The sequence below is a fragment of the Coregonus clupeaformis genome, chromosome 33 (genome assembly GCF_020615455.1).
Source record: "Coregonus clupeaformis isolate EN_2021a chromosome 33, ASM2061545v1, whole genome shotgun sequence".
In the NCBI taxonomy this organism is placed as follows: Eukaryota; Metazoa; Chordata; class Actinopteri; order Salmoniformes; family Salmonidae; genus Coregonus; species Coregonus clupeaformis.
In genome coordinates this window covers 8723631-8744863 of record NC_059224.1, presented here as the reverse complement: position 1 = coordinate 8744863, position 21233 = coordinate 8723631, and the positions used below count along the sequence as shown (strand labels likewise).

Sequence of the window (21233 nt, the reverse complement as noted above, 5' to 3'; positions counted from 1 at the left end):
GGGTCTGAATACTTATGTAAATAAGGTATTTCTGTTTTTTTATTTTTTTAATACATTTGCAAACATTTCTAAAAACCTGTTTTCGTTTTGTCATCATGGGGTATTGTGTGTAGATTGATGACGAAAAACATGTATTTAATCCATTTTAGAATAAGGCTGTAACGTTACAAAATGTGGAAAAAGTCAAGGGGTCTGAATACTTTCCGAATGTACTGTAGCTGGAGAACCTATTGAGATGTGCCCTTTTGTTAAGTAAATCAGTTAAATTAGGAGAAAATGAGACTGGAGTGCACTTTAAGTCCCGCTACTCCTACATCAGGGATCATCATCTACTGTAGATTCAGCAGATGGTCGGGGGGCTGGAACATAATTACTAATCATTTTTAGACTACAAATTGACCGCAAGAAGCCCAAACCGGTATAATATTTGACTAAAACATAATATTTTCAAACCTTTCTTTTTACAGTATTTTATGCCCAACAATGAACATTTTAAATAATAAAAAATATGTTTTTTTTGCTCAGAAAACTTGGGGGCCAAATAAAAACCCAGTGGACCGCCAGTTGGGGAACCCTGTCCTACATTGGAGGGCGCTGTGAATGTCACATTTTCTATGTTTACTATGTTACCAACCGGGGTTCACATCCAAGTTTCCTGCACTGCACACCACAAGATGGTGTTAACCAGTTGAGATAAAGCCTAGGCATTTGCTCTGAGGAGCTAACGCAAGTCTTCAGGTCCTCAGGCAAGGTTACTCGTCACACAAACACATTGTTCCGCACCACCTCTGTTGCAAGTACAGATCATGAAGTAAACAGGATGTACTGTTTTAACTTGACAATGGGATAAAACGTACAGTACTGGTATTACGCAATCCTAACGGGGCTCAGATGCACAATAATTTTAACGTTAATATTCAAAGCACTCCAAACTGGCAACGAACTTGCATTTGTAAAGCATCCATTTCATTGTGTTCCAGCAATCAGCACAAACTGCATTTTTAAACTACCAAGGCATTTACAGCCTTATTGCTTTCCGCAAAAAGTTACTCCATTTAATTTCACACAATCTCACAGTTCTGCTGTAGCTGCATCTTTACAACCAATTAGAGATAAAGGAGATGCTCTGAGTCTGGGAGAAACGCTTCCTCCAACGTTATCCTGATGCTATTCCAACGAAGGGTTACTGGTGAGGCCATAATGGATTCAGAAAGTGAACACCCACAGTAGGAGATGAAGGAATTTAGCCTTCACAGTTTCTTTTTTTGGACGTGGGTATCCTGTATGAAATGCTGTAGCCCGCTGCTAGGCAACTCAAAAGATGTCAGTGGAAGAGACAGATAGCGAGGTAGCTCTCTCTCTCACTTACAACTTTATACCCGCATCGACCGGGAGAGACGTAGAGCTTGTACAGTAGGACATGAATTGAGTAATCCAGCACTCAGAATTAAACTATCTGGACACTGCTTTTTTGATTAGCTAATTTTTTATTGACAGTTTAAAAAAGATACGTACAAACACTCATATACACACACCCAGACCTATGGTTTACAAGGATGCTGAAGGTGTGGAAATCAAAGTAACAGTTGAAGCAACCTAAAGTAGACAATCTAGCCAAAACAGCCCCAGTATCTGGATTAGAAGAAGCAAATGTGTATAGCATACAATAACCTTAATTGTATTGCACTGAACAATGAATAAACTACCATGGTACTATCATGTTTTTTTGGTCACTACCATGGCAGGAAAATACCATGGTATTTTTCTGCAATGGTAGTGACCAAAAAAACAGGAAAATACCATGATATTTGTACTGTAGTTACAGTTTAACATAGGCAATATCGTATGTTGAGGGGGTTGGGGGGATGTAACAGTCCTACTTTTCCTGTGATACAATGTCTCCTTGGCAGCAGCCCAGAGGACACCCTGTTCCCTATATAGCCCACTGCTTTTGACCAGAGTCCTATGTGCCCTGGAGAAAAGTAATGCACTATATAGGGAATAGGGTGCCATTTCAGACGCAGACAGAGTCTCCTCATGTCACACAAACAATCCCACGGCCAACATCTGGAGCCAGTTTTTCAAAACTTTTAATCTGGATCAGAATGGTCCGGATTCTGTTATCCTTTCTTTTGCTATCCACGATCAGATCAATCTATATATTTTTTTTCAGAACATAATCTGATAGATCAGTATGATCTATCTAGATGCCACAATATCAAGGTCACATAATCCAGATTCCCAGTGCCTTGAACAGGCCTACACCTTGCCATCTGCTGAACATGTTGTGGTACTACTTCTACACTGTCATAGTGAAACAGAGATTAGTAAACTACATGAATAACGGTACCTAGATTACACATAATAGAGCCTGCGTATCACTATAAGTAAGTAGATGTATTTATTTGACACTTCTCAATATAACAACTGACCACATACCTATACTGCGGTCAATTTAAAATAATAAACCTTTGGTTTTCAGATGTAAGAACGTTTTTTAAACCTCCCCTTAGTTGACTTTAGCCCACCCTGAATCCTCCCTTCCAGTGGGATCAAGATAATCCCGCTATTTGGCATCAAAACTATCCTATTCACTACCTTTGAGTTTTGAAAAATGCAAACACAACATACAATCCTGATTAAAGGTCAGATTGGACTACCAAATCCAGTTTAAAATAATGTATAGAGTTTATTATATAAGACAGTACAATGGCAGAGCCATGTCTTAAGTGTAAAACTAACAATGACTCAATAATCCATGCCTTCTGGGAATGTTGTAGTCCAAAAGTTATGGGTGGAGTTAGAAAGTTGGCTGTCAGAAGTATTACAATGTAAATTCACTTTTAATCCATCTGTCTGCATATTTCAAGACATGGCATCTGAGGGTGCAGTGAGATACAGTACCCGATGGATGATACTTTGAAAATCAACCAATCCTCCATTGTTAAAATAGCGGAAAGGTCAAATGCTTTATTATCTAAATGTTGAAAGTGCGTGGGCGATGGAGAGAAATAAAATGGTGCAGTTTGAGGCTATGTGGCAGAGAGTGATGCAGGCGCTGGAAATGGGGGTGTGAGCAGGTGGGTCAGAGCAGGTGTGATGTAGCTGATGTTTGTGTGATGTTGTCGTTTGTATGTGTATGTTGTTTTGTATTGTTTAAAGAAAAGGATGACCAAATCCTTATCCTTATCCGGAGGATCAGAATCAAATGTTTCACTTTTGAAAAACCCGATGCTAACGTTTAATCCTATCCAATTGTCGAAATCCCAAAAGATACAGTACCTTTTGAAAAACTGGCTCATGATGAACTACATGAAGATAGCCAAGACAAATGAGTTTGCATGTCAATTGTAAGGAATTGTATTTGCATAACTCTTAATATAACACTTTAAAAAGTTTAAAATATATTTTTTGCAAAATTCACCATCTCACTGGATAAATTAAATCATACTAATTGTTCAGAACTCTTCCTCATCTGAACACACAACCCCAGCATCTTTCAAGCGTGCTTCAAGTAAGCGAATGCAGTTGTATCTCTTTTTGTTGGAGCACGGTCAACTTTATCTGCTCTTCAGCTAGACAATGCTGCTTTTCTGCTCTCTCTGTTTCCTTCTTTACAAGATGTCCATAGGCATTGTCACTGGTGTCTTTCTCAAGATGCCTTCTATCCTAATCACTACCTTTAGACTTTTGAAAAATGCAAAAACAACATTTAATCCTGATTAAAGGTGAGATTGGATTACCAAATCCTTACCCTATCTGGACGATCAGAGTCTCATTTTTCAGTTTTGAAAAACCCAATTCTAACATTTAATTCTATATGATTGGGGAAATCCTAGTAGATAACTTTTGAAAAAACTGGGCCCTGGGGTCAAAATCACATGATTCCAATGTACTCGGAGCATGTTTGCATATTAACGACACGTAAACACCTGTTCAGCGAACATAAAAGATAATGCCTTACCGCTCCCTTGTCCATTCCTTATCTTTATAGGCAAATTACTGCCGCTGTTTACATCTAAATTCGCTCATTCATATTTCATTGATCCTTCTATCTGGCCTAAATGTGATAAGCCGTTCTCTTCTCATGCTCTACAAATGTCTGTGTTCATTCGTTGACCTACATCGTTCCTGTTCTCTCCCCTTTGACTTCACTGGGTTGAAAAGGGGAAGCTGAGAGGTGGGAAATACAAGGCCTTAGGGCTTTCAGCCTGTCACAGTGGGACAGGAGATAAAGGGAACTCTGGTGTCCTCGGCTGTCCAACTTCTCCGCGCTCTGCCACTGTAGAGAAGGGAAAATAGAAGGTTCCCAAGGGACTGCAGGGAGAAGGGATTTAGGTTAAAAGTTGAATTGGGGCCTCCCGAGTGGCGCAGCGGTCTAAGGCACTGCAGCGCTGTACTTGAGGCGTCACTGCAGACCCGGGTTCGATCCCAGGCTGTGTCACAGCCGGCCGTGACCAGGAGACCCATGAGGCAGTGCACAATTGGCCCAGTGTCATCTGGGTTAGGGATCATCGCGCTGTGGCGGGCCGGGCGCCTGCTAGCTGACTTCGGTCTCCAGCTGGATTGTGTTTCCTCCGACACATTGGTGTGGCTGGCTTCCAGGCTAAGCGAGCAGTGTGTCAAGAAGCAGTGTGGCTTGGAAGGGTCGTGTTTCGGAGGACGCAGGAGAGTTGCAGTGATGGGACAAGACTGTAACTACCAATTGGATATCACAAAAAAGGGGTGAAAAGTACAAAAATAAACAAAAAAAACCTTGGCTGAATAAAAGATGGAACGCCCTTATGTTGATGACTTTTTGCAAATCCAATCAGTTTTCCACATTGATTCAACGTCATCACATAGATTATTTGGTTGAAATTACGTGGAAACAACGTTGATTCAACCAGGTTTTTGCCCAGTGGGGCAGGACTGTCAAAATAATATGTTGTGTGTTGAGGAATCCTGCCCTTCGCCTTTGATGCCCTGTATGGTTCAACAGGATGACTGTTGTTCCGCAGATATGGGTAATCAACTCCTATCTCTGAGTCAGCTGCTCTGCTACTAGTGATGGGGTCCAGTACAGGTCCTGGAACAGTAGTGTGACATGATAGAGGAGAAGGAAAAAGAAGAAGACAGAGAGGGGTGAGGGGGTTCAAACACATACTGACCAAATCATCACATCAATGCCATGGCATCCAAATGTTGCTCTTAGGCTAGGTATATTACATTGGGGAGTAATTCCAGAAAGGCAGCAGCAGTGTTTCTGCCGCAGTCATTTAGACCACTGATAATCTCCCTCGATCTGGGGCTCCACGCAAGATAATAATAATATAATATGCCATTTAGCAGACGCTAAATACTTTTTTTCCCCACTGTATACACACACACTACCGGTCAAAAGTTTTAGAACACCTACTCATTCAAGGGTTTATCTTTATTTATACTATTTTCTACATTGTATAATAATAGTAAAGACATCAAAACTACAGTGGGGAAAAAAAGTATTTAGTCAGCCACCAATTGTGCAAGTTCTCCCACTTAAAAAGATGAGAGAGGCCTGTAATTTTCATCATAGGTACACGTCAACTATGACAGACAAATTGAGAATTTTTTTTCCAGAAAATCACATTTTATTTATTAAATTTAGAATTCAAGGCACACTTAACCAGCATGGCTACCACAGCAGTCTGCAGCGATACGCCATCCCATCTGGTTTGGGCTTAGTGGGACTATAATTTGTTTTTCAACAGAACAATGACCCAACACACCTCCAGGCTGTGTAAGGGCTATTTTACCAAGACGGAGAGTGATGGAGTGCTGCATCAGATGACCTGGCCTCCACAATCCCCCGACCTCAACCCAATTGAGATGATTTGGGATGAGTCGGACGGCAGAGTAAATGAAAAGCAGCCAACAAGTGCTCAGCATATGTGGGAACTCCTTCAAGACTGTTGGAAAAGCATTCCAGGTGACGCTGGTTGAGAGAATGCCAAGAGTGTGAAAAGCTGTCATCAAGGCAAAGGGTGGCTATTTGAAGAATCTCAAATATAAAATATATTTTGATTTTTTGAACACTTATTTGGTTACTACATGATTCCATATGTGTTATGTCATTGTTTTGATGTCTTCACTATTATTCTAAAAATAAAGAAAAACCCTTGAATGACTAGGTGTTCTAAACGTTTGACCAGTAGTGTATGTAATTTTTTTAAACAACGCACATAAAGGCCCCTTAGTTCCAGTGAAGGGAAATCTTAACGCTACAGCATACAATTACATTCTAGATGATTCTCTGCTTCCAACTTTGTGCCAACAGTGTGGGGAAGGCCCTTTCCTGTTTCAGCAGGACAATGCCCCTGTGCACAAAGCGAGGTCCATACATAAATGACTGGCCTGCAAAGAGCCCTGACCTCAACCCCATGGAACACCTTTGGGATGAATGTAAATGTAAAAAAATTAGAATGCCGACTGCGAGCCAGGCCAAATCGCCCAACATCAGTGCCTGACCTCACTAATGCTCTTGTGGCTGAATGGAAGCAAGTCCCCGCAGCAATGTTCCAACATCTAGTGGAAAGCCTTCCCAGAAGAGTGGAGGCTGTTATATTAACAAAGGGAGGACCAACTCCATATTAATGCCCATAATTTTGGAATTAGATGTTCGACGAGCAGTCGCCACTGAATGGGAATTTTATTTGTCCGTAAAGGAATGCCGCTTCTGAAGCGGGACTAGTGTCTATCACTAGGCGACCAGAACCGTCAATAAAATAATCTCAAACTGCCTGCGCGCAGTCTGCCTGCCAGCCTGCTGCCTGAGCACAGAACACTCTCTCCTAAATGAGTACTTTAAAGTTAAGTTAAATACCGTGACTTACCAAGAAATTTAGTAGAAAGAAAACACATCTTCCGCTAGGAATCGACTCATAAGATTCAGTAATTTTGGAACGGAGTAGACTGATTAGTTGCCGTACTTCCGAGAACACAAACGCTTGCATCTTTCATAGCGAGTTAGCGAGGGATGGAGAGGGGAGGGGCACAGTATAGGCAGGTCGGCCACCAGTCAGAACCGTGCACTAGGCCCATCTATCGGTAATCAAAAGCTGTATCTCACAATGGAATGCTGTATTTCGCAATTTCTTGGCTTGCAATGTCTTGCAACTTCAGTAAAGCAGGGCCTATCTATCATCATAGGCTAGGATATTCTACATGCAACAGACTGAAGACTGAACACACACTCACATCAGTAGCGAAGAGAAAGAGCAGGCGAGCCAGTTGCACTGTGATTTTAATTTTGTGGGGAAAACCCAATTTCGAATGTTTGAATGTTTAAACGTTCACACCCATATTCCACATGTATTTGCACCATGCAGCAAATAAGACCGTTACGATCTGGGCAAAAATCAACCATGCCATCAAACAGCTAATGCAGAACATTTCCTTTTTTAATGGTGTTTGCTTTCTCCAAAGTCACTTACTGAGGCAAACAGTTGTGAGGGGTGTCGGCGACAGAGATGGTTAGCCCCGGCTGAGTGTTTTCACTATGGAGATGGCCCCTGTCCCCTGTAACTAGGCAACGGCCTGCGACAATGCTCATTTCATCTTGCAGAGTAGGTTTCCGTGTACCAATCTTAGGCATCACTTCAGAAAAGCTTGAGGAGAGGGATGAGTAGGGGCTTCACAAATAGAAAGGGGGGAGAAACTGAAGGAGGTAGCTGCCGCATCAAAATGTTTAGTTGCCCTCAATTGAGGTGACTTACAGCTTGCAGATCCCTGTAGGACAAGAAAGAAATGTTCTGAGTCCCAAATAGCACCATATTCACTACATAGTGCACTACCTTTGACTAGAGCCCTATGGACCATTTGGGATACGACCATGGACACTTTTCACACAGACCTAGCAATAAATCCATTCCATCACATTATCACACCTTCCTGTGATAGGGATACAGATACATACTGTTATTCTGTAACTGGTGATCACCTCAAGCACATTAATTTGCAAACTGGAATAAATAATTCCTAATGAATTATCTATTTCATGTGTGTATAGAAGCTATTAGTAGAAACATCTAACCTAATATTTATTGGTGAATTTTGGTCTTGTTCTCTTGTAATGAGTGCCTGAAATGAGTGTGTTCTCTTATGCACAGACATCTTCTTCAGTGAGCCCTTGCCCTCTTGACATAACCAGATGTCTACGCAGCCAATTAGTAATGAAGTCTGGGAACCTGTGTATGGTGAGCCTGGCTGTGTGTGTGTGTGTGTGTGTGTGTGTGTGTGATGAAGGTGCTTACCCAGATGGTGGATACTCTCTGTCTCCAGACTGTCACGATGCAGCGGTATGGGACATCACGACCTGGAACCACCAAACGGTAGCCAGGTACAGTAAGGTCATTAAAGAGACTGCACTGTAAGCATTGACATAAAAATGGTATCCACGAGTTCATCTGACTCTGGGGAATTAGATAAAGGGCTTCATTGCCAAAATCCTGAAGTATCCCTTAAAGTCCCCTGCCCTCAACTATAAATTGTCTCTAAGGTCAAACCCCTACCAGATACACAAACACAGACAGAACTACTCTGATATTTAGCTGGTGTGAACCCAGGTATTTCACAGTGCAACACTACTCAGTGTGCCTGCCCATTCACAACAGCAGAGAATGTTGCTGAAACGTTTCAGAAATGTTCCTGGGAGGTTCCTGCAGTTGATTGACCTCCCACAGTGGTGACAGTGTAAGCCTCACAAGCCAGTTTCTTTTTTCCAGTCTATTGACCTCCCACAGTGGCTGTTTTCTCCCAGTGTCGGTGGTGCCACGAGTGTGATTGAGTACTCGAGTACTCGAACTGACTTTAAAACTCGATCTTTAACCAGAGATCTTTAAAAAATATATATACTGTAAAACGATTTGGTCTAAATTTTGTCTGGAAGGCAACGTTAATTTCCTTTGACTGTTCCATTTGAAGATGTGCATTTGCGGGAAACAACAAAAAAAGAAACCAAGCCAAGCATTCACAGTTCTGCTCCCTGAATTCCTTTTCCCCTCCGTGTCACTCACTCATTGCGTTCCGACCGCTCCCTCTACACACGCGTGCTGTGTGCACCTACAGAAACAAATGCCTATAAAAACGTATCTAACTGATGGGACATACAACATTCCGTGCCAAATGACAACAGTTTTATCACAAATTCTAAATGGGCTGGTTGACTGAAGTAGGGAAATACACTACATTACCCAAAGTATGTGGACAACTGCTTGTCGAACATCTCATTCCAAAATCATGGGCATTAATATGGAGTTGGTCCCCCCTCTGCTAGTACAGCCTCCACTTTTTTTTAACCCCTTTTTCTCCCCAAATTCGTGATATCCAATTGCGATCCAATTTCGATCTTGTCTCATCGCTGCAACTCCCAAACGGGCTCGGGAGAGGCGAAGATCGAGTCATGCGTCCTCCAAAACATGACCCGCCAAACCTCACTCCTTAACACCCAACAGAACGTAATTGTATGCTGTAGCATTAAGATTTCCCTTCACTGGAACTAAGGGGCTTAGCCCGAACCATGAAAAACAGCCCCAGACCATTATTCCTCCTCCACCAAACTTTACAGTTGCCACTATGCATTGTGGCAGGTAGCGTTCTCCTGGCATCAGCCAGACCCAGATTTGTCCGTCGGACTGCCAGATGGTGAAGCGTGATTCATCACTCCAGAGAACTCCAGCCGACGCTTGGCATTGCACATGGTGATCTTAGGCTTGTGAGCACCTGCTCGGCCATGGAAACCCATTTCATGACACTCCCGACGAACAGTTCTTGTGCTGCATGTGCTGATGTTGCTTCCAGAGGCAGTTTGGAATTCGGTGTTGCAATCGAGGACAGACCATTTTTACACGCTACATGCTTCAGCACTCGGTGGTCCCATTCTGTGAGCTTGTGTGACCTACCACTTCACGGCTGAGCCATTGTTGCTCCTAGACATTTCCACTTCACAATAACAGCACTTACAGTTGACCGGGGAAGCTCTAGCAGGGCAGAATATTTATGAACTGACTTGCTGGAAAGGTGGCATCCTATGATGGAGCCAAGTTGAAAGTCACTGAGCTCTTCAGTAAGGCCATTCTCCTGCCAATGTTTGTCTGTGGAGATTACATGACTGTGTGCTCGATTTTATACACCTGTCAGCAACGGGTGTGGCTGAAATAGCCAAATCCACTGATTTGAGGGGCTGTCCACATACTTTTGTATATATAGTGTATGTTCCAACAATGTGCTGCAGTTTTGGAGTAATTGCGTCATTTTCCGTTTATAGGCTACTTTGCGGTTGTCACTAGTTACCACAGCCACAAGGTCCAAATTGGCTATATCATAAAAATTAATGAAAACAGAAATGTGGTTTTTGGTCGTAATTTAAGGTTAGGGTTATGCGTAAGGTTAACAGTGTGGTTAAGGTTAGGGTTAAAGGTTTAAGTCCGATTTTAAGAAGCGGGGTTTATGACTTTGTGGCTATGGTAACTAACGTTAGTTACCAACGTACTTTGCGAACTGCTAGTGGCATTTTTAATTGGTTAGCCTAGGCTATTACTCCATAAACATAGACAGGTTCCACGCTGAAAATATGTAAAAATAGTAGTTTGATAAAGACAAAGAGCGTATTTTCATCAGAATCATTAAGCATATGCCTACTCACCAAACAGATGTCGTGGCCATAATTCATCCCCATGCAGTGTTCAATGTAGAACTGTTTATCCATTTAGAAAATTCCAAGGAAAAGGCATGTGTCTTTCAACTTGCCAAATTGAGCCCCGTTTCAAATGATCGCTATGAGAATAACTGTGAATATCTTCGCACTATTCTGTTTTATTTTGTTTTGTTATATTACATAATGGGTTTTTTTTTACTATAGAAGATGTGTCTTGACTGGAATAAGGGCTCGGGAAATAAGAGCGTCTTGTCTGCTAAATTAACAAAACAAGGCTATGCCATTGCGGAGCCATAGGCTTCTACAAGCAAGCGCCACACTGCTGAGGTTACTACCTTTTTGAAGATTGTGTTCCACGATATAATATAACCAGTTGATATTACAGTTGTAATAAATTAATCTTAAATGGCACTTGTTTTTTTATTGACTATATGTGAGGCAATTTAGCTATTAGGATTTATTATCTGTAATGGTTATGATAAATTAGGCATTGTTGCTCACTGTTGGCATTCTGATAAATGCTCACGTTTTTTTCCAGTGCCACCCTTGTTCTAAAAATATCTTTTTATTATTATTAGAGTACTCCAACAGTAAATCTCTATCACCAACATGTCTACCTCTATATCTATACCCTGACTAATTCATCCGACAAAACAACTCTTATTAATGAAGTGTACATCCCTATTAAGACACTGAGATTAATGATAGTGTGAACTGGCCATGTGTGTTTCCATCTAACATGATTTACAATGACATTCTCATTCCCTGAAGAGGCTGAATTAGTTAATCTAGGCACAAAACCACATTAGTATACCAGCTCAATTACAATGACCCAAGGCTGTATTTCTGGGTTAACTTAGACCACTGAGTGTCCCTGTAGAATGTAGTAGTTTTTTTGTGTGTGAAACAGGCTAATTTTAGAGGTAAGTATGGCACTTGAGAGGGCTTTGCTCAAAGTCAGTTGCAGCTTGAATGATACCCAGCTGGTTTTTCAAAGGCAGACTTTTCATTCAGTCCTATGCAAACACCTGTGTAGGTCATTTGGGGGTTGATTACCTGTGTGTGTGTGTGTGTGTGTGTGTGTGCAGCAGAGTTAACCAGCTGATCCGTGCTCCTGCACTATGCACTGACAACATTAAGGCGTCCGCATACATAGGTACGGTACTAGCAGAACTTGGCTAGGCGAAGCGACCGTCTGCGCTCACATACTCCCTAAAGACTCTCGTTAAATGACAACAAACACTTCATGTTCCCACTCCTACTAGGAATAGTACTGTTGACTAATCACAGACGAAAGGGCATAGACTTCGGCTACCGAACATCGACTTGCCTCAAGAAAAACTGTGTGCACAAACAGATGATAAAAACCCTGCTAAAGATCAAAATGGAAAAAGACATCACAAAATGTCATCATAATATACGTGCAAACTGTTTTGACTAGGAAGCATACGGTAAGCTTTAGCCTGGCCCTGGTCATAGCCGCCCGACTGCCCGCCTACAGTAGTTAGCGCATTAGCATTAGCCGCTCGGCATTATCAGTGTGGTTATGTAGAGCCTGGCAGGTCCTCTGTAGCTCAGCTGGTAGAGCACGGCGCTTGTAACGCCAAGGTAGTGGGTTCGATCCCCGGGACCACCCATACACAAAAAATAATAATGTATGCACGCATGACTGTAAGACGCTTTGGATAAAAGCGTCTGCTAAATGGCATATTATTATTATTATATTATTATCCCACTCACAGTCTAACACTCTTCCTATTAGCACCATGCAGGCCCCTTGGCAGAGCCAAGTCAGAGACAAGAGATCAACCAAGCCCAGGTGGAGATTATACTCTGAGCTCCACACCTCCCCCTCTCCCCCTCCCCAATCCTATAAGCAGACTCCCCCCAGAGAGGTGACTGTAACCCCCCTGGGTAGCCCAGGACATAGGCAATCCTATTATCTGCCGGGGAGATGTTCACTTTACATGCTTCCAAAAGGAGAAAAAAAACAAATCGATTTCATGCTTGGTAAGAACCTGATTAAGGCAACACAGGTCGATGCAGTGTTTTCTCTTAAAACGGGATTTAATTAGTGACTTTGGTCGTTGCGGCCGTGGGTATCTGCTCGTTGTTCTGTGGGTTTCCACAAGGTGAGGTAATGTGAAATGTGAACATACAGCTGACTATGAACAGCTTAACACACACACAATACTTTCTGGGCAGTCCCCTGACCTGAGCACTTAGACAGATAGATAATCCTGTATAAAACTCCCAAAAAACCATTATTCACATATTGACACTAGCCAGGAGGACTGGAGGATAGCTAAACGGAACAGAGAGGCTGGCTGCTGCAGCCAGAGGGTTTACCCTTCTATTCCACAGAATACTGTCAGGATTCTCTGTCTAGGTCTCTGCATTGCATCACTCCGGCTAAAACCGTGAAAAACGTTTTTACAGCTTTTCTCTGTCCTCTGTGTTTCTATCTCCTCCAGTCCCCTGGCGGACATTTTGTCTGGCCAGAGGTAACACTTGTCCCACATCCTTGTCACCACAAACCCCCAGTAGTCTGTCTTAACCACTGCTCTCAGTCTTCAGCCTCTTGGGAGATTGGAGCAAATGTGGGGTCACCACATCAGACACCATCTTTTTTTTCTTCTAGTCGCACTGGGCTTGGTAGAAAGACTATCACCCACACTGGGCTTGGTAGGAAGACTATCACTCACACTGGGCTTGGTAGGAAGACCATCACTCACACTGGGCTTGGTAGGAAGACTATCACTCACACTGGGCTTGGTAGGAAGACTATCACTCACACTGGGCTTGGTAGAAAGACTATCACTCACACTGGGCTTGGTAGGAAGACTATCACTCACACTGGGCTTGTTAGGAAGTGTATCACTCACACTGGGCTTGGTAGGAAGACTATCACTCACACTGGGCTTGGTAGGAAGACTATCACTCACAATGGGCTTGGTAGGAAGACTATCACTCACACTAGGCTTGGTAGAAAGACTATCACTCACACTGGGCTTGTTAGGAAGACTATCACTCAGACTGGGCTTGGTAGGAAGACTATCACTCAGACTGGGCTTGGTAGGAAGACTATCACTCACACTGGGCTTGGTAGGAAGACTGTCACTCACACTGGGCTTGGTAGGAAGACTGTCACTCACACTGGGCTTGGTAGGAAGGTATATGATTTGAGGACATGGACAGGGGTCTGATGTGTCAAGATTCAGTGTTCTGTAAAATATATTTTACATCCTGACTTGATTAACCAGTAGACCGAAGCCATTGACATGCATCTATAATTCTGCTATAATTCATCATCAGATGATTATCTTGACTTTGGCTGATTTGGTCCGAGAAATCTGTGTGTCATCTGTCATCTGTACGCCTAAATACAGATACATGGTGTGCTCCTGCTATGAGCAGTGAAATGGAGAAGATCTTGTATTGGTGAATCACTCACCCACTCTGGTACAGCCTCACACAGTCAGTTACACCCCCCTCCAGGAACATACCCCTACACCCAACGTGCACATGCACACGCACACACACACACACTTACACACACTTACACACTATCTTACTGGCACTCACTAACTCACTAACTCACAATACCTGGTAAACCCACCCCCGCAGTGGAGTGTAACACGCATACACCCGCACACACAAACATACAGGGAGAGAGAGAGAGACAGACAGAAAAATAGGATGAAAAAAACACTACAGCTCCTGAGCATCTCCATGGAAACAGGCTGGAGAGGAGAGGAGAGCATCGCACGCTGCGTTACTGACAGAAAGAGGATGAATACAGCCCTCATTAGGAAAGCCACGGAAACCACACCAGAACAGAAGGTGATTCCATTATTTACTGTAACATCTCTCTATACCAGAGAACAGAACACACGCTTTGCTTCATTTCCACCATGAAAAGTTTCCTTACTCTGACAAACAGTTGAGCTCTGGCTTGGCATGCACTCTAACCTCAACCCTGAGAGGAGAGAGCTATCAAAGCAGATCAGTTGTGGTGATATGATATTCTCAGTATATTGCATCATCGTCATGGTGTATAACTCCATATTTAGCCTACAAAAGGAGAGCCTTGAGGCCATCGAACACTTGCTGTGTATTACGCCGTGTACACAAATGGACGGAATTCCATTGGCCTTACATCCTTTTCTTGCCCTGCTACTACTGGTCGGACAAGTGTAGTGTTTGCAACGCAAGATGGAGGAGAGCCGATCTCTCGTCAGAGATCACATTTATTTTGGGAGATTGCAAGATATGACGTTTTCATTCAAGACAGGAGAAACATATCGTTTCAGGTGATAATAAAACATGTTTAGTTTAGTTACATTTTCCTCAACTTGTTTCTCTTACTTTCTAGCAAGTCAAGTTAGCTTACACAGCAGCTAAAGTTAGCTAGCTAGCAGCTAGACTAGGTTAAAGATACTTCAGCTACTCCTCATAAACAAACGTCATTACCATCGCAATAAACTTTTCGGAATTATAACAGGAGGCTACAGTCATATAATATATATGGCTTAACAGCCAATATTGTATTATTCAACATTATTATTACAGTTTTTTTCAATTGCTAGCATGCATTGGTCAAAACTGAAGTCACATTGTCAAAACTCTTCACACAGTCAGCGAAACAGAAGTGTATCTGGACCAAACTGTGAATCATTTTTCATTGCTTTCACACAAAATGTATTCAATGACCACATTCTCCGAAATCCATTAACTCTTTTCTCATTCATACTCCACCACCTGCAAAACTATATATTTGCAGCATATGTTTTGAAATGCAAACACACTATTCAAAACTGTTAAAAACACATTCAACACAGAATGATGGCAAATGTTGTGCATTTCTGCAGTAACCAGATTGAAACATATCGAAAATCTCAGCAGAATATTTAATCATTTCAAACACAGCTGATTGCAATTTCAGTTGAAAGCCTACCCAAGTGTCCTGTTTTTAGTCTTGTTACCAAACAGACAAAGGAGGACGGCTTCGGAATGATTTAGTTTGGAAACATGGATCAAGGAAGACAGGTTGGTGGGGAAAGAAGAGTGGCAGGGAGAGGGAGAATGCGTGGAGGACAAAGGAGAGGAAGACCAAGAGCGGTGGTCTCTGATGAGATAAGGGCCACAATTATTGACCATGTTGTAAACCATGGTCTCTCTTTGAGAGAGGCCGGTTTAAGGGTGCAACCAAATCTGCAGCGTTCAACAATTGCATCAATAGTACACATTTTCTGGCAAAACAACAGGTGAGATGTGCATCCTTCAATGATAGTTGAACTACATATTACAGTACAATACCGTATGTTCACATTTTTACATGTACTGACATTTTGAAATATATTGATTGTTTTGTGTTTTTCAGTAGGATCCAAAGGTTGCCTCCCACAGGAGGGAGAGCCAGAATATTATCAGATGCGCAGGAAATTGCCATTGTTGCTATGGTAATTGGCAACAATGCAATAAAACTGTGGGAAATTCGGGACAGAGTGCTGGCAGACAATATCACTTTTGGGAATGTGAATACGGTCAGCACAACGACAATTGCCAGAGTCCTAGAGAAACATAAAATAAGGATGAAGCAGTTATAAACTGTACCCTTTGAGAGAAACGGTGAACGTGTGAAAGAACTCCGGTATCAATATGTCCAGGTAAGATGTCTGTTCAATAACCCAGGGTACATACACATATATGCATAATGTAAAGTACTGTAAAACTGTGGATTTACTGTATTTTAGAGAGTAATGGAGATGGAAGCCAGGCAAACTGCACATACATTCATCTTTGGGGATGAAGCTGGATTCAACCTGGCAAAAACACGCCACAGGGGAAGAAATGTGATTGGACAGAGAGCAACTGTGGATGTCCCAGGCCAGAGAGGAGCTAACATCACAATGTGTGCAGCACTGTCCAATGATGGTTTGCTGTTACACAAACCACTCATTGGCCCCTGCAATACAGAGAGGCTCATTTCTTTTCTGGATGACCTGCATAATCGACTTGTGACAGCGGATGAGAGAGGGGCAAGAAACTCTCCTACCTTCGTTGTTGTGTGGGATAATGTGGCATTCCACCACTCTGCTGCAGTCACAGACTGGTTTGTTGCACATCCCAGGATGTCAGTACTATTCCTGCCTCCATACTCCCCCTTCCTAAACCCCATAGAGGAAGGTCTATGACCAGATGTCCTTACTGGATGCCATGAATGCGGGATGTGGAGACACCTCCTGAAGACTGCCAGGGTCGGATTAGACATTCCAGAAGATACTTTCCAAGATGCATCGCCAGAGAAGAAATAAGATGTGATGTTGATGAGAACTTGTGGCCAAATGCAGGAGAGAGGGAGAACTAGAACCCTCACAGTACTGTACAGTATGAGGGATTATACTATACATGTTGATGATGTTTTTTTTTGTAATTATTTCTGAATCATTCTTGTTACATATACTTTAGTACAGTCAATAAAGTGAAAAGGTCTTATTCTTATTCTATAATGAAATACTGATTTATGTGAAAAATAATTTAAACTTCAAAGAGAAAAGTTCATAATTTATGTAATGCTCCCTATTGTTAGTGTTTTTTAGGTCAGTGTGTTATGAGTGACAATGTTTGCTTTCTGAGTGAGAATTGTTGCCAGTGTTATGGTCGCACTAGCTTATTTTGAGACATGTATGAAGTGTTTTGGTGGTTTGAGTGAGTTTTGGAGGAGAGATTAACTATTTGGCCAAGATGCATGTTGGCAGCCGAGCGGAAATGGAGGAAAACTAGACTCCCTGCGGACCTGTCATCTTTCCACTCCCTCCTCTCTACATTCTCTTCCTCTGTTTCTGCTGCTAAAGCCACTTTCTACCACTCTAAATTTCAAGCCTCTGCCTCTAACCCTAGGAAGCTCTTTGCCACCTTCTCCTCCCTGCTGAATCCTCCTCCTCCTCCCCCTCCCTCCTCCCTCTCTGTGGATGACTTCGTCAACCATTTTGAAAAGAAGGTTGACGACATCCGATCCTCATTTATTAAGTCAAATGACACCGCTGGTCCTGCTCACACTGCCCTACCCTATGCTTTGACTTCTTTCTCCCCTCTCTCTCCAGATGAAATCTTGCGACTTGTGACGGCCGGCCGCCCAACAACCTGCCCGCTTGACCCTATCCCCTCCTCTCTTCTCCAGACCATTTCCGGAGACCTTCTCCCTTACCTCACCTCGTCCGCTGGCTATGTCCCTTCCATCTTCAAGAAAGCGAGAGTTGCACCCCTCCTCAAAAAACCTACACTCGATCCCTCCGATGTCAACAACTACAGACCAGTATCCCTTCTTTCTTTTCTCTCCAAAACTCTTGAGCGTGTCGTCTATAGACAACTCTCCTGCTATCTCTCTCAGAATGACCTTCTTGATCCAAACCAGTCAGGTTTCAAGACTGGTCATTCAACTGAGACTGCTCTTCTCTGTGTCACGGAGGCTCTCCGCACTGCTAAAGCTAACTCTCTCTCCTCTGCTCTCATCCTTCTAGACCTATCTGCTGCCTTTGATACTGTGAACCATCAGATCCTCCTCTCCACCCTCTCCGAGTTGGGCATCTCCGGCGCGGCTCACTCTTGGATTGCGTCCTACCTGACAGGTCGCTCCTACCAACCAGGTGGTGTGGCGAGAATCTGTCTCTGCACCACGTTCTCTCACCACTGGTGTCCCCCAGGGCTCAGTTCTAGGCCCTCTCCTATTCTCTCTATACACCAAGTCACTTGGCTCTGTCATATCCTCACATGGTCTGTCCTATCATTGCTACGCAGACGACACACAATTAATCTTCTCCTTTCCCCCTTCTGATAACCAGGTGGCGAATCGCATCTCTGCATGTCTGGCAGACATATCAGTGTGGATGTCGGATCACCACCTCAAGCTGAACCTCGGCAAGACGGAGCTGCTCTTCCTCCCGGGGAAGGACTGCCCGCTCCATGATCTCGCCATCACGGTTGACAACTCCGTTGTATCCTCCTCCCAGAGTGCAAAGAACCTTGGCGTGACCCTGGACAACACCCTGTCGTTCTCCGCTAACATCAAAGCGGTGACCCGATCCTGTAGGTTCATGCTCTACAACATTCACAGAGTACGACCCTACCTTATACAGGAAGCGGCACAGGTCCTAATCCAGGCACTTGTCATCTCCCGTCTGGATTACTGCAACTCGCTGTTGGCTGGGCTCCCTGCCTGTGCCATTAAACCCCTACAACTCATCCAGAACGCTGCAGCCCGTCTGGTGTTCAACCTTCCCAAGTTCTCTCACGTCACCCCGCTCCTCCGCACACTCCACTGGCTTCCAGTTTAAGCTCGCATCTGCTACAAGACCATGGTGCTTGCCTACGGAGCTGTGAGGGGAACGGCACCTCCTTACCTTCAGGCTCTGATCAGTCCCTACACCCAATCGAGGACATTGCGTTATTCCACCTCTGGCCTACTGGTCCCCCTACCTCGGCGGAAGCACAGTTCCCGCTCAGCCCAGTCAAAACTATTCGCTGCTCTGGCACCCCAATGGTGGAACAAGCTCCCTCACAACGCCAGGACTGCGGAGTCTTCTGACCACCTTCCGGAGACACTTGAAATCCTACCTCTTTAAGGAATACCTGGGATGGTATAAAAGTAATCATTCTACCCCCCCCCCCCCCACCCCACCCCCACAAAATTTATTTAAAAAAAAATAAAATAATAATAATAATAATAATAATAATAATAAAAATAAATAAATTGTAAAGTGGTTGTCCCACTGGCTATCATAAGGTGAATGCACCAATTTGTAAGTCGCTCTGGATAAGAGTGTCTGCTAAATGACGTAAATGTAAATGTAAATGTAATGTAAATGTAATGCAGACTGTGTGAAGAGTTTTGAAAAAGTGGCTTCAGTATTGACCGATGCTTGTTAGCAATTGAAAAAAACTGTAAAATAGTAATCATTTACAGGAATGGGTAATTATTTAATTTGTTAGCTATCCCATGAAGCCAACATATTTTAATTTTGTTCTGTGGTTTGGTAACTTTGTGTTCTATTGATGACTCTGGCCGGGCTTAAGATGATGCAGAGTTTGGGAAAGTTCAAAGTATGTGGAATGCGTTTCGCAACGGAGCCTCGGACGCAAGGGGGCTCTGCGATGCCACTCCGTTGTGGACAGTCCCCATTAAAATTAATGACTTCCGGAGCAACGCAACAGACTGCAAATTTGGAATGTGTACGTGTCATTGGCCATGTTTGCAGGACATGGAAAGGAGAAGGTTTGGGCCAAATGGACTCATTGACCTCAATTTAATGAGTTGTCATGAAAATGGTGGTAAATAGATACAATGTTGGATTCAAGGTTCAGAATGGGTATCTACTGAACATCAAGCTGAAAATCCCTTTCCCTGCCTCCCACAGGAATAGCTACACTAACACACACACACACCCAAAAGCACGCAAACGCACACACTCTCGCACACATGCACACTCCTTACTCTCCAAGTCGTGAGGAAAAGTAGTCAGTTTTGATGTGGTGCATTTTGGGAGTTCTTTTGACATATTTTACTACCAGAGCTGGCTGCCACTTCAGATGCTCAGCATCACACCAAACCCTCAGTGCCAAAATTGAGCTAATCTGTGTGTGTGTATGTGTGTGTGTGTGTGTTATGAAGGTATCACAAAGACCTTAAGGGCAGCCTTGTGAAGACGTGTGTTTGTTTTGGGTTTATAGAGAAACACACCATTACACAGAAACACCACATTACAGAGAACACACACCACTATAGAGAAATACACCACTGTCACACCAGCCTTCACTTTGGCTCCCCCTCCTGTCCAGTTCAGGCGTTCACCGTCGCCGGCCTTCTAGCTGCTGCCGAACCTACATTTACATTTTAGTCATTTAGCAGACGCTCTTATCCAGAGCGACTTACAGTTAGTGAGTGCATACATTTTTCATACTGGCCCCCTGTGGGAAACGAACCCACAACCCTGCCATTGCAAGCGCCATGCTCTACCAAGTGAGCTACAGGGGACCTACTGCTGGCAAACGCCCTTCACTCACCAACCACAGACTTGTCTCATCATCATTACACACACCTGGTTCCAATCCCCACTCTATCACTGTATATATACTCCCTCTGCCATTTGTCTTTGTCGGTCATTGTAAATGTTACTTGTTTTCCTGAGAGGAATTGCGCCTGCTATTTCCTGAGTACTTTATATTTTGCACTTTGGGTTCGCCCTGTGCCTTTTGTTTATGAAGATATATTTTGAGCACAACAGCGTTTGGGTTTCGTCCCACTTTGATCTATGGTGCTTTAATAAATTCAGTAGTCCTAAACCTGCGACTGCCTCCTGCCTACTCCTCTCTACACCTGTGACAACCACTGTAGAGAAACACCACTATAGAGAAACACACCACTATAGAGAAACACACCACTATAGAGAAACACACCACTATAGAGAAACACCACTATAGAGAAACACACCACTATAGAGAAACACACCACTATAGAGAAACACACCACTATAGAGAAACACACCACTATAGAGAAACA

At 43.3% G+C, this 21233-nt stretch overlaps 1 long non-coding RNA gene across 1 annotated transcript; it reads right to left on the bottom strand.

Moving 5' to 3' along the window:
• Positions 1-7667: 7667 nt before the first annotated feature.
• LOC121549365 lies at positions 7668-10935 on the bottom strand. The gene is made up of 3 exons (XR_005996806.2): positions 10664-10935; positions 8274-8335; positions 7668-7749 (listed from the first exon to the last, which is right to left on the bottom strand). It is a non-coding gene; the product is annotated as an uncharacterized LOC121549365 (long non-coding RNA).
• Positions 10936-21233: the final 10298 nt, after the last annotated feature.